The 15,642-nt window shown below is 36.0% G+C and overlaps 1 protein-coding gene and 1 pseudogene across 1 annotated transcript in view; both read right to left on the minus strand.

Moving 5' to 3' along the window:
* SHROOM4 (shroom family member 4) overlaps positions 1–15,642 on the minus strand; it is a 208,961-nt gene that overhangs the window by 87,739 nt on the left and 105,580 nt on the right. The window lies entirely within an intron of this gene.
* Positions 12,283–12,582, minus strand: LOC105854133 (annotated as a pseudogene).

The raw sequence follows: 15,642 nt of genomic DNA on the forward strand, positions 1-15,642 counted from the left end.
CCCAGGACCACATGGCTTCTTAAGTGAGTTCTAACAAATCTTCAAAGATTAACTAAAATTATCCTACTCAGATACTTTCAAATATTGAGAAAGAAGGAATTCTCCCAAGCACATTTTCTAAGGCCAACACTACATTAATACCAAAATCAAAGGCAACACAAAGAAACTACAGACAAATCAACCTAGTCAATACAGATGAAAAAGCCTCCATAAAATCTTAGCAGACAAAAGCCAAGACACTATTAAAAATTATCATATATACTGTCACCAAATGGGATTTATACCAGGAACACAAGGATGGTTTAATATCCCAAAATCAATCAATGCAATCCAACATATGAACAAAAATGAAAAAAACAAAACAACACATGATTAGATCAACAGGTGCTGAGGACACGTTTGATAACACTCAACATCAAATTATGGTGAAAACCTTGAAAAAAATTTGCGATGAATGGAACATATCTTAACATAATTAAAGCCATCCATAAAAAACTCAAAAGCTAGTATTATTCGCAATGGTACAAGACAAGGATGCCAGTTTCAGTATTTCATTTTCAACAATGAAATCTCAATAAAAATCTCAATGGCATTCTTCAAAAAATAGAACAAAGATTGCTGAAATACATATAGAACCACAGGAAATCCTGAATAGGTAAAGTTCTTCTGACTTAAAAGGCAGAAAATGTATGTATCAAATTTCCAGACTTTAAACTATACTATAAAGTGATACTAGGTAAAACAGCACCATATGGAAACAAAAACAGACACAGAGAACAATGGAATCAAATTGACAGCCCAGAAATAAAACCACACATTTATTGAGAACTAATCTTTGACAAAGGAACAAAATAAATTTACTGGAATAAGAAAAGTCTCTTCAATAAATGCTTCTGGGAAAACTGGACTGCCACCTGGAAAAGAATGAAGCCATACCATTATTTCATACCACACATGAAACTGAACTCAAAATGGATAAAATACTTGAATATAATACCTGAAATAATTAAATGTATATTAGAAAACAGATGCAAAACACTTCATGAAATACACTTCATAATCATCTTTCTAGACTCATCTCTAACAGCAAGGAAGGAGAAAACAAACAACTGAGATAACACCAAACTGTGACGCTCTGGCTGGACATCAAAAGAGAAAGTGACCAAAACAGAGACACCCTACTGAATGGGAGAAAATTTTGCACAATGTGAATTTGACAGGTGACTGATATCAAGGATCTACAAGAGCTAAAATGACTCAACAAAAAGAAAGCTAACAACCCATTCAAAAAATGATCAGAAGAGATAAATAGGCACTTCTCATGGAAGACATGTACATAACCAACAGGCATATGAAAAAATGTTCATTATCACAGAAATGTAAATCAAAACCAGTGAGATATCACTTCTCACCTGTGAAAATGACACACATATGTGCATATGTGTATGAATATATATATACACATGTGTATATTTGTATATATGTGCGTGTATATGTGTATATATATATATATATATGCACACACACCCACACAAGTGCTGGTGAGGGAATGGGGAGAATGTAACCCTCTCACACTATTATGGAAATGTCCACTAGTTTAGCCCCTATGCAAGGAAATGTGGAGATTCCTCAAAAGACTAAAAATGGATATACCATGTGACCCAGTGGTGTCATGCCTAGAAATCTACCCAAAGAGCACAAAAACACTAATTCAAAAGGAAACTCATACTCCCATGTCTATAGCAGCACTATTCACAATAGCCATGATATACACATGTGTGTTTGTGTATGTGTTTGTATATATACACACACAATGGGATACTACTCAGAAATCAAAAAAAGATAAACTCATGTCATTTGCTGCAACTTGGTTGGCACTGAAAGGGATTATCCTAAGTGAACAGAAGGAGAAAGATACATGCCAGGTGTTTTTACTTATATGAGGAATATAAAGAAGCCAAACAGAAGATCAAACGGCAACAAACTTTAAAACTGACCCTTGAGATAGTGAAAGAAAATATAAACATCTGGGACTATATCAAATTGAAGAGCTTCTGTACAACAAAAGAAGCACTACATAAAACAGACACCCAATTGACTGGGAGAAAATTTTCATACATAATACAAATGATAAAGGACTGATCACAAAGATATACAAAGAGCTGATGAAACTCAAGAAATATAAAACAACCCTATCAAAAAAATGGGCAGAAGAGCTACAAAGACACTTCTCCAAAGAGGAAATGCAGATGGCCAACAGGTATATGAAAAGATGTAATAAGGGAAATGCAAATCAAAACCATAATGAGATACCACCTCACACCAGTGAGAATGGCACATATTGAAAAGACTAACAACAATAAATGTTGGCAAGGTTACAGAGAAAAAAGAACTCTCTTACACTGCTAGTGGGACTGCAAACTGGTACAACCACTATGGAAAGTTGGGTAGAGGTTTCTCAAACTGCTAAAAATGGAGCTTCCACATGATCCAGCAATTCCACTCCTAGCTATCTACTCACAGGTCACAAAAACAATAATTCAAAAGTACACATGCACCCCTGTGTTTATTGCTGCCCTATTTACAATAGGAAAGATGTGGAATCAACCCCAATGCCCCAAAACAGATGACTGGATCCAGAAGATGTGGCATATATACACAATAGAACAATAAAAAAAAAAAAAAGACCAACTCATGCTATTTGCAGCAACATGGATGGAACTGGAAAAATAATGCTTAGTGAACTAAGCCAGAAAGAAAAGGAAAAATACCAGATGGTTTCACTCATAGCAGTAATGTAAGGAATCAGGAAACACACACACATGTTTATACATATATACACATATTATACACATATACACACATACACACATATTGGGAAGGAGAGGGGAAAACACTCAAAACGGGTGGGAAGAGCATATGGGATTATGGTGATGGCACACAGGTGAAATGGTGGTAGGAAATCTACAGGGATTACAAATCAAGATGAAAAATATATATACAAAATGAAGAATAATGTAAAAAATATATTTATAAAATAAAAAAAAAATAACTGACCCTTGAAAATTAGTCATAGTCTGAGGCATGCAGTATGGGAGGGGAGGAGGGAGAGGAGAGAATGGGGAGGTAAGGGGGTTAGAGAGCACATTGGACTAGGGAGGAGGATTCTGGGTGCTTTGTTGGTGGGAAAACTATGTAAAATATTGGTATGTCATTAATTTAAAATAAATACAATAATTTACTGTCAAAAAACCCCCAAACAACAAGTGACCCAATTATATATTGTTAATAGAAACTAAGATCAAATAAAACAATACAAGCAGGTTGAAAGTAAAAGAATGGGTAAATATATCATGTAAATGCTAATCAAAATACATAATATCTATATTAATAGCAGATAAAGTAGGGTTCAGAGCAAATAAAGTTAGTGTAGAAAGAGAGGAACACTTCACGATGATAAAAGGGATGATAAAAAGATGACAGAAGAGTTATGTCTATTTGTCAAACAACAGAACTACAAAATATGGGAGCAAAACTGACAGATCTAGAAGGAGAAATAGACCACTTCACTACTGTACTTACCGAATTCAACACTTATATCTCAACAATTAAGAGAACAATTAGATACAAAATAAGCTAGGATATAGAATAATCCAACACTACCAGCAACCACGATTTAATCTATATTTATAAAATACTTCACATAACTACAGTAGAATACACAATATTTTCAAGTGCTCATGGAACATATGCCAACATAGACTAATCCCTAGACTATGAAAGAAATCCAAACAGAGCTAAAGTAATTGAAATCACACACAACATATTATCTGACCACAGTGAAATCATACTAGGATAATAAACAAAAAGAAAGGAAACAGAACAAAACACTTCTATATAACATAGGGCTCACAGAGGAAATTTGCAGAGCAATCACAAAGTCAACTAAATGAAAATGATAAAAGAGCATATACATATTTGTGGCACAATTGAAATAGTGCTAAGAAAAAAAATGTAGCACTAGATACTTTTATTTGAACAAGTTCAACCCAATAATTGAAGTTCCACATGAAGAATTTAGAAAGAGAAGAAAACTTTTAAAAAAGCAAGCAAAAAGTTGCAGGACATAGTAAAGATAAGAGCAAAACTCAATGAAATAAAAACAAACAAAAAACTAGAGAAAAGCCTTGGGGGAGAACGATTCTTTGAAAAGGTCAGTAAACATTAATATGGCAATTTAGATTAAATGGAGTAATTTTTGAAAACCATAAACTACCACAGTTCACCCAATATAAAATAGACCCTTTGAACAGTCCTATAATTATTAAGGAAATTTAATTTGTAAATTAAAAATTCTCATAAAATATTTCCCTGACCTAGACAGTTGTATTAGAGAATTCTACAGAAAGCTTAAAGAAGAATTTTCACAAATTCTATATAATAACTTCCAGAAAACTGAAGAGGAGAGACTATGTCCCAGTTCATTTATTACGCAGTAGTACTATCTATGAAGGGAGAAGGTCTGATATAAAAACTAAAGACAACATAAAAAATAAATTATAGACCTCGTGAATAGTGACACAAAATTCTTAACAAAAATTTTAGAAGTATTAGAAAATGGAATTCATTGCAGTAAATAGCAATACATAAAATTAATTATATAATGTGGTCAAATGAAGTTTATTCCTGTTATGCAAATCCATTTCAACTTCCAAAATTAATCAATGTGATATATTAACAGATTAAAGGAGAAAAGTCATATAAGTCATAAAAGACCATATATTGGTGCAGAGAAAGCATTTGACAAAATTCAACATCCATTATCACATCCATGTCTCAGAAGACATGGAACGAAGGGCAACTTCAGCAACGAAATAATACAAAACTCCCACTGCTGGTATAATACTCAATAATGAAAGATTGAATGTTTTCCTCCGAAGATAGTAAACAAGGCAAGTATGTCCACTATCTTATTCGATATAGCCCTAGGATTTATGCAATAAAATGCACTCAGATTAGAAAGGAAATTTATCTGTTCCTATTTGCTTATGACATACATAGAAAATCCCAAGAAATCTACAAATAAAAACGAACACACAAACAAAATTAATACCTTGATGTCATAAATTTAGCAAGCTTTAAGCATAGATGATCAACATAACAGGGTAAAGCACAGCACATCAAAGCTGGCCACAGCAACTTCAGCATTAGTTCGATGCCCTGGCATAGAGGTGACACATAGTGCAGCAGACTTCTCCTTCTTTCCCTGATGCTCCCTCAGCAGTGTATTTTATCAGTTGGCCTGTTCTGCTCCCCACTCTGTTTCTGGTGAATACTCACCCCCTGGACCTTTGGCTTGTACCCCTATTCTTGTATGCATAAATAAATTTTAAAAAAGATTTTTTTTCAAAAAAGCAATCAAATTTCTACATACTAACAATGTATTCACTTTCTAAAACACCACTTATAATTGCAAAGAAAATAGAATACTGAGGTATACATCTAACTAAGCATGTACAGAATATATATATGCTGACAAAGACAACAATGCTGATTAAAGATTAATAAATGGAGAGACACACTGAGTTCATGGATTATAAGACTCAGAGTAAATATGTCAATTCTCTCCAAATTTATATATTGAATTAATGTAATTTCTATCAAAATCTCATTAATGTATTTTGTAGGTATGGACAATCATTCTAGAAAGGTAAGAGGAACTAGAAACAAAACAGAAAACCCTGAAACAGACCCTAGCTGATATGTCCAAATTCTTTCTTTTTTTTAAAGTGTTCAAAATATTTTTCATAAAAGTATTTAATATAACATTTATACAAATATTGATATATAACATGTATATATCAAATACGCCACCAGTATATATTACATATATTTAAAGAACTCATACAACCAAATAGCAAATATATAATACCAAAATGTATTGAGATACTTATTCTTGTTTTACAAAACTTTATATATATATGTATATATGTATGTATGTATATTTAATTATTTTTCCTTATGATGTTTACTTTCTTTTCTCAGGTGTAGTCCCCAGAAAATTTCCACCACCAATTCACCAGTGCACCACTATCATAGTTCCTTGTGCTCTTCCCGCCCTCATTTTGATCCCTTTCCCTCCCCCTCCCCTGAAGAACATCTCTGATTTATAGTTGCCTGTTTATTTTTATTTTTTTGTGGTTTTGTTATTATTCTTTTTCTTGATCTCCTATATTTCTCCTGTAAATAAAACCATATGGTATTTATCTTTGTCCTTCTAACTTACGTTACTGAGCATAGTCCCTTCAAGCTCCATCCATGTTGCTGTGAGTGGTATTAGTTTTTGATTACTGAGTAATATTCCACAGTGTATATGTATCTCATATTCTTGATCCAGTCACCTATTTGTGGGCATTTGGGTTTATCTGAGTTCTTACCTATTAATAAGTAATGCTGCAATAAACAAAGGGGTGCATATACCTTTTGAATTAATGTTTTTGTGTCCTTTGGGTACATCCCTAGGAGTGGGATTGCTAGGTCAAATGGCAGCTTCATTTTTAGTAGTCTGAGGAATCTTTATAGAGCTTTCCCTACTGGTTGGACTAGTTTTCATTCATACCAGCAATGTAGGAGAGTTCCTTTTCCACCACATCCTCATCAACATTTGTTGTTGCTAGTTTTTTTTTTTTTTTTAACATGTGCCATTCTTACTGGTGTAAGTTAGTATCTCACTGTGGTTTTAATTTGCATTTCCGTGATGATGAGGTATGTTGAACATTTTTTCATGTGCCTGTTGGCCATTTGCATTTCATCTTTGGGGATGTGTCTTTTAAATTCTTCTGTCCATTTTTCTATATATCCAACTTATTTCTGACAGTCACAAGAGCTAGCCAATGAAAGAAAGGTAGTTCTTATATTTACACACACACACTTCAAATAGATCATGGAATTAATGTAAACTTAAAACTATGAATGTTTTCTTTGGAATCTGAATAAGCAATTCATTCTTAAGCTTGACACCAGAAGCATGATTCATTACAGAAAACAGATAAAATGGATTTAGAGTATATCATTCTTTAACAATTGTTCCCACGAGTAGTATGCTGTAGGTGCTGGGGCTTTAAAGATGATTAAGAGTTTGCTTGGTAATGGGGGCAGGGGAGAGAGGACACCAGAAAATACTGAACAGCAGCCCCCCCCACCAGCCTGGTTGTCATCACACCTGCAGCAGCTGACACCGTCACAATCACCACAACCAAGAGCAGCAAAGCCAAAACCCAGCAGCCACCTGTCACACCCTTTCTGCAGTGACTGCCTCTCAGCACTGCAGACACCAAGCCCAACACCAAATGGCAGCAGCAGCACAGGGAATAGTGACCTGGGCAACCTCACATGCCAGCAGGTACAAGATCGTCAGAAGGAAGCTTTTGGGCTCACAGTAAGAAACAGATATGGTTTCACCCACAGGAATATCATCAAAGAATATGTATTTGTACACAAACTGCTGGAAAGAATAACCCCAGAACGACCTTCACATAGCACAGGAAATAGAGAGACTGTGGAGTTTGATGTTGATGGAGAAAAGGCAGCAAATGTCATAGGTCCTGGTGGAGTTCCTGTGCAAGGTAGCAAATATGCAACAAACTGCAGCCATCAGATACTATTTATTTATTTATTAAAAATTATTTATTTTTTGGCCCTCCCTGGTGGCGCAGCAGGTTAAAGCACAGCACTAAGAAGCTAAAGCCACTTTCATATGAGTTCGATCCCTACCTGCCCCAGAGGTGACCACATGGCGCAGCAGACCTCTCCTGGCCCGCCTGCTGCTCCCCTCAGCAGTGCACTTCGTCGATCTGCCTGTTCTGCTCCCCACTCTGTCTCTGGTGAAGCCTCTCGCCACCCCTGAGCCTCTGACCTGTACCCCAGTTGTGTATGCACAAATAAATAAATCTAATAAAAAATAAAAGAAATGGTTATTTTTTAATTAATTTCTTCATTTACATATATATATATTACATCAGGTATAATCCCCACAGAATTCCCACCACCAATTCACCTGTGCACCATCAACATAGTCCCTTGTGCTCTTCCTGCCCTCACTTTGATCCTTCTACCTCCCCTGCAAGTCTCTGATTTATAGTATTTGGTTCCCCTCTATTCCTCCTAAAAGTGAAGCCATCCGATATTTTTCTTCTTCATTCTGACTTATTTCATTGCATATAATCCCTTCTAGCTCCATCCATGTTGCTGCAAACGGCATAAGTTTATTTTTGCGTGAAAGAACTGGGGTGTAGGCCAGAGGTCCCAGTGGTGGGAGAACTCACCAGGTAGAGTGGGGAGCAGAACAGCCAGATTGACTGAATCAGATTGCTGAGGAAAGACAGGAGAGATCTGCTGCACCATTTGGTCAGTTTCCTGGCCAGGGATTGAACTCAGGCGATTGGGTTGGTAGTGCTGAGACTTAATCCCTTTGCCACCAGGGAGGCCCCCCATAGACACTGTTTATATTCCAGGGGTGGTTTGCACAAAACCCATTAAATAACTAGTAGTGAGGTCAGGGAAAGGATGAGGACATGAGAGTGCTCCAGTACTGTCCACAAGTGATGGTTTCTGTTTTTTTTTTTTTTAAGATTTATTTACTTATGCATACAGAACTGGGGTACAGGCCAGAGGTGCAGGGGCAGTGAGAGGATTCACCAGAGACAGAGTGGGGAGCAGAACACGTGGATTGACTGAAACACACTGCTGAGGGGAGCAGCAGGCGAGATAGGAGAGGTCTGCTACACCATATGGGTCACCTCCAGGACAGGGATCGAACTTGCACTGCAGCATTGGCCTCGGCCTGCTTGGTAGTGCTGTGCTTTAATCTGCTGCATTACCAGGAGTGTCCAGTTGTTTCTACTTTTACTATATGTGGAGACACTGAAAATCATTCACCACTGTATTCCAACCCCCCCTACACACCCCAATACAGAAGTGATGGAGGGTGCTGAGAACCAAGTAGACTAATAAGACAATATATACAAAGCTATAAGCCACTAATGGTGAATCAACAAACTCTGATTCAAAGAAAAAGAAATGAACAAAGATCGGAGCTGAAGAGGTTAAGCACTTACTTTTTGCCATTGATTAGATAACTGGAACTATCCACATTAGGCATACAGCATGTTTTGGTTTTTTTTAATCTTTTTAATCTTTTTTACTAAAAGATGTCTCTTTTGGTAATAGCAAATATTAAAAAAAAAAAGTCTGGTTTTCCTAAAACACCTCTGAATTGTGCCACAATCTGTATAAATTCTAATTTGTAATAAAAGTTTACAACTTGTTTTTTTTCAAAAGTCAACAAATTACAAGCCCCTGTTAATAAAGGTCTTAAAAAATTGGGGAAAAAAAAAGATGATTAAGCCAAAATTCCTGATAGCTAGGAGTTCATAGTTTAGTAGAGAAAAGAGACACCTAATTTGATAGTTATGATGAGATGTGGTAAGTGCACAGAGCAGCATTAGATCTCCTGTGGCTTATAATACACAGTGATCCTTTATGAGCAGGGGCTTTCAAGGTAAAGAAAGGTTGTGAAACTATTTCAAGCATAGAGCAGACAGTGTATAAAGGCAAGGAGGAATGAGAGAAACTGTGTTCAGGGAATGACTAAAATGGAGGCTAAGAAGATGAGTTTTGAAAGAAAACTTGTATGAGGTAAATCAACAGGATTTTATTAGATACAAGTGAAATGGGTAGTTAAGAGAAAGGGAAAATCAAGATACTTCTACTTTAGGGGACTAGGCCTTCTTAATGAGATGAGGAACAGGATGCTGTGGATGGGGAAATAAGACATACTGTGATTGAGGTATCTGTGTTGCTAGACAAAAATGCCCTTCAGACAATGGAAGTATAAGGCTGGTATTCAGAAGATGGCCCTGGGCCAGAGTTATAAGCAGCAGCAGTATTCAGGTGGTTGAAGTCATGGTTGTAATTTATATTATATACTGACAGGATATACTGAGAAATTGGGTGTGAATATGTAAGGGACAAAAAAAAAAAAAGAAAGAGCAAAGTCCAATGTGTGTGTTTTTTTCTTTTTTGACTACCTGCCATTCTGTCTTCACAAATATCATTTAGATTCCCTGCAATGCATTAGAGAACTCTGGCTTGAATAAAGCAAAAGGATGAAAAGGCTGTAATTCATCCATTTCTCAGCCATTGCTGCCAGCTCCCTTCTTCTCTTCTATCTCAGCAAGGTGTCTCTGGGGAGGTAAGGCTCCACTGAGGTCAGAAAAGAAAATTCCATAGCTTGCTTTGGTAAGTCATCACGGACTACCGAAAGTGACGTGGAAGTCTGCTAGAAACCTTCCTAAAATCTTGGCTGATACAAATGCCGCTGTTTCCTCTTGTGCCATCCATAAAGGAAAAAGAAAACAGATACTATATTGTGGGTATTACAGTATATGTTTTGTGATTTGAACCCCAAGGGAAAAGAAATTTTTGTTAGAAAAATAAAGTGACTGATAGGAAGTATTAGGGTTGGCAGGAAAGGGCACATAGAGGAAAACATAGGTACTCTAGAAAAGCAGTTCATTTTCTAGAGAATACTTTTAAAAACTTAAGTTATTCAACAATTTCTTCCTGTCTTGTGAACAAAAATATAGGAATCCAACACAGAGATTATTTATTTTTCAAGGAAAAACTCCTTCATGGACATTAAATTGGCTACTGAATGAGCTGTTCATATTTTGCTTTTGTTTTTTTAAACCACTCAGGCCAAATGGCTATTTCTAAGGGTCTAAAAACATTATCCTCTCTAGGTTGAATAATCTTGATTCTTTTACAAAGCCTTCAATTGAATGACTTTTCTATCCATTAATGATTTTATAGACTTCCTTGATTGCTCATCAAATTATCTGCACCCATCTTTAGCGATTATGAAAGGATCACTTTGACTCTTTGATCAAACACTGTGTTCAAATATTGTTCAAAACATTCTGTTCTGTACAAGGGATATAAGCTCTTGAAAAAAACATCTGAGAGGGAAAAAAAAGTAATAGGCTCTGTCGCTAAAGGAAGTGAGCTGCCCTGGGATATTAATTAAGTCCAGTTATTGTACCCAAATTAAACCAGTTGTTTTAACTTCAGCTTAAAATGTAGCAAAGTGGAAGCAAGAGAAAATTTAAAACAATAATAATTATAAAGTATTCCCTGCTAAGGAGAGCAAGAAAAGGGGATTTTATACACTAAATGTTATCACTTCCATAATGAAGCTCTTCTTTTCTCTGTATTGTCTGGCATGGAAAGACAAAAAAAAATAATAGAAGGAAATCTGTAACTAAGGGGTTTTAAAAGGTAAATTTGGATTTTCTTATGGATTAGTTCCAACAGCCAAGGCTAAGGGAAAAGCTTATTCTTGACCAACATAGCATGAATTACGGTTAATCGTTAAAAAAGGAAGACACAGGGTGTTTTGGATACTGAATGAGTCTCAAGGATAACATGTTGTTAGAGAGATTTTTTTAACTTTATTTGAATTAAGATTTGGAGGTGAGTTGATAAAGCGAAGTTAACGTGTATCACACCTGATAGCGATTTAGTTGTTATTTTTTTTTAATCGCACTAACATTGCTTGTGATGTTGGTTAACTTTAAGGTAATCAGTTATAACATCATTATATATTTTTTTAGCTAAACTGAGTATTTAATACATTTGTAGGAATACAAAGAATGCAATAAGGATTAGCATTGTATAATATACTTTGGATATTTATGAAAAATATTTTCCATTTTTAAAAAGAAGTTTCCCATTTTCCTGTCATCTCTATCTTCTTCAGATCAATAAATCATCATTACTACTCTCATAGGTAAGATGCACCATTGTTGGGCAGTAATATCTTTGTGTTTCAAGTCATTGTCCCTTCCAACACTCACTACAATGCTTCACAGTAAAACTGCACTCTACTAAAATTAGAAGAGTCCAAAGAAATTAGGGCAAATGGCAGTCAAAATCATGTGAATGAAAGCTAAAGACCCAAGGATTTTATCAATAGTGTCTACTGGCAAAACCTATTTATTCATATTATTAAAACGGCAATAATGAAAATAAAGGCTAATTTAATGAAAGAGGAACTGAGGAATGAGGTCATTAAATATAACTAAATACCACTTAGATATATATAAATATCATGTATTTCCTGATTAGTATCAGGTAAATATCTAATTTATCCCAAATTTTAGTCTAAGAATAAAAGGTCAGAGACAATTAGAAAGAAAGTGCTTCATATGATCAAGTCCATTTTTAAAACAGAGACCCTTTGGGAAAACCCCTTTCCTCTTTCTTTTTATCAAAGATTTCTGTTGGTTCTTTTGTTGGCTGTTTACATCAGCACCCTGATAGTCTCCTTTGTCTTTGTTCGTATCACTGGATTCTTGTAGAGCTTTTCCAGGGCCACATCCGACTAACAGATGGGGAAATCAGAGGGTAGAGGTACAGCTACAGGAATTTTTTGTACACCCAGAGCAAAATTGGAATGAGGATGCAAGGAATGCAGACCCTGGTCTCCGGGTTGAGCTGCTTAATGGCAACCACTGAGCCCATGTGAAATGTCCACACTACTATATATGATATTTTTAAGAGAAAAGATGTAAGTGTCTCTCTTCTCAAGGTGGTAAAACAAACAGAAAGTTTGGTTTGTTGGGAGTCTGAAACAAAGAGGAAAGAGCTGATATGTTAGATGATGACACCTAAATAGCTTATCTACGTGATCTCAAAACATTCTCAGAAGAACCCACAGAAAAGGAGATGAGAAAACTGAGATAGAGATGGTAAGAATCATATTCAACCTACTGTTAGTTCACTGCTCATATTGTATTGATGGTCCTAAGCTCTCCCCAAGTGTCATTCAATCATCCATCAGTGCTATATTCCAGGCTCATCCATCAGTTATTCAGTCATCAAATGCTATACTCCAGGCTCAATCAGGGGTGGACAGAAGGTCCACTGTTCATATTTACCTGTTCCTGATCAACTCCTCAAGTTTTGGGGAAGTTTGAATTTTCTCCTCTAAGCTGTTGGCCTCTCTTTGTACATTCTGTCATCTGCCCAATCAATGGGCATTCTCTTTGTTATACAGCTGTGGTCAATCAAATGTGATTCATTCAGAAGGGGGAAAATAAAATCAACAAGCCTTTCTCTGGCACAATCAACCAAATTAGTGTAGGAAAAAGCTATTAACTCACATCCAGTCCATACCTTTGGGAACAGAACAAAACTGCTCCTTGTATTATGCTGCTTTATTTCTTAAGTACATTGTCTTGCCTTATTGTAAATAATTATAAATGACTATAAATGACAGATCTTCCACCATTTCCTCTCAAAGGTTAGCCTACAGTCTAGCAATTTTCAATATTAAGATGGTTTTGCTGATAGTAACCTCAAAAGCTCTTTTCTTGATTTCATATAATTATGCTCTGATCTACCCTGATCCCATTCTATGTAATTCCTCATTTGTTATTGTATTTAAATACAGTTATATGGTTATCACACCCTATTCCTTCCCCTTTCCAATAGAAAGTTGGCTGACTCTTAAGCTAATTTGGCAGAGGAAACTCTGCAATCTTGCCATAAATTTTCACCATTTCAATATTTCCTACCTATGCAGAGAACACCAGCTAACTCCTTGCAGTTCAGAGGTCAGACCTTCCAAATCTCTGACTATATACTGAGCAGTGGGGTGGACTCCAGAGACTACATATTACATTTGAACTGCTTCTTTTGCTATCTCCATTCTTTATTGGTTTAGGGCACAGAAGCACCTCATTTCCCCCCCCAATCAGTTTTGGGGGGAAGTAGAACAGATCAAACACCTCAAAACAACTGCGAAGATTTATTGTTGACTTCATTTCGATACAGAACCCACTTATTCATTCACATACTCAACTCTTACTGCAAACCAGCAGTGTGATTCCCAGCACAAATCATGAGGTGTACCGTGGGAATCTGACAGAGTCCTGATTCTCAAGAAATTCACAGCGTAATAAAGGAGATAAGTAACTCTTTTATTGCAATTTACCCCCACCTCACATCTTTCTAAAAACAATATTTTTTACAATTCCTTACCTCCCATTTCCCCTCACCAAAATTGTGCCTCCATTCCTAACGCTTCAGTCAAAACTTTCAGCCAGTGTCAACCAGTAACCTAATTGCAAATCCAATAGTCTCTTTTCCATATCCATACAGTTCAAATACAAAAGCATTTGATGGTATTGATCAATGACCTGTTCCTTCTTAAAATCCTTCTGTTCCCTTATTTTCCATGACACCATTCTCCATACGCTTCTTTCTATACCTCTGATTGTCCTTTCTTTCTCTCTTTTGCAGCCCCGCTCTCCTCTCACTCAACTGATGGTTTTCTTTTCTTTATACTTGATTTAAAAACAAGTACTGAGAAAAGAACACCCTTATCTTTTGATTACATCACCAACCTACCTTCCCTTGCCTCTTGTTAATATAGGTGAAAGGTCTTTTTTTTTTTAAACAAAGTTCATCTCCCCACAACTTCTGCTCTGACTTCCCCAAAAGCCTTGCTGCTGCAGTTATCCATTTTTTTCTACACCATCAATTTCTCCCACACTACTGGATTATCCCATTAGTAGTCAGGTGTTTAATATTAATTACTTAAAATTTCTACCTTTCTTAACCCTAAATTGCCTTCCAGCTAATACCCCTTTTCTGTGTCGTCTCACAGATAAACACCTACAAAGACTTACTATCCTCAATTCCCATTCTTTAGAACAAATAATAATTCATTTAGGTTATTGCCTGCAACATTCCAGGTTACTGATAACCTTCCTATTGTCAAAATCAATAGTCAATTCTGGGAATCACTGTTCATCAACATTTGACACAATTGACTATATTTTCTTGCCTCGGTTTCATCAATTAGGTTGTGGAACACAACTCTCCTTTCCTTTCCTCCAATCACACTGGTCAATTCTCAGAGTTGTTTTTGTTTTTGTTTTTGTTATTTCAGTTGCTCTTCATCTTTCTTGTCTTTAAATATTGGAGTACCCCAGGGTTCAGTCCAAGGACTTTTCCTTTTTGTTGCCTACATTTAACCCATCAGTGATTTCATTTAGTCTCAAAACATTAATTATCAGAGGGTAACTCCAAAATTTACATATTTAATAGTGATTTATTTTCTGAACTCTAATCTACTTCTTAGTCAACATTAGTATGTAACTGCCCAATAGGAATCTCAAACTTAACATTTGTAAAACCAAGCAATTTATTTCCAACTTCTTACTACCACTCATCAAACATGTTCTTCTAGTCTTTTCCACCTCACAGTCCCAAACTACTGAATTCAAACTGGTTCCAAACTGGTACCACTCAGGCCCAAACTAACAAATCTCATATTTCTTACGTATGTCCCCATACCCTAACACTGCCCAACTCACATTTCTTTAAACAAACCCTACATCCCACCTCTTTTCACTATCTACATTGCTAAAACCTAAGACCAACCAACCCATAACCACATTTTGCCCGAATTATTGCGGTTAGCTTCCTAAGATACCATTCTATAATCTGTTCCCCATTCAATGGTCAGAATGTTCATCTTGAAGTCCAAATCAAATCATACTGCTTTCCTGCTTA

This window comes from Condylura cristata, unplaced genomic scaffold (assembly GCF_000260355.1).
Source record: "Condylura cristata isolate star-nosed mole 26May11 unplaced genomic scaffold, ConCri1.0 scaffold00027, whole genome shotgun sequence".
In the NCBI taxonomy this organism is placed as follows: domain Eukaryota; kingdom Metazoa; phylum Chordata; class Mammalia; order Eulipotyphla; family Talpidae; genus Condylura; species Condylura cristata.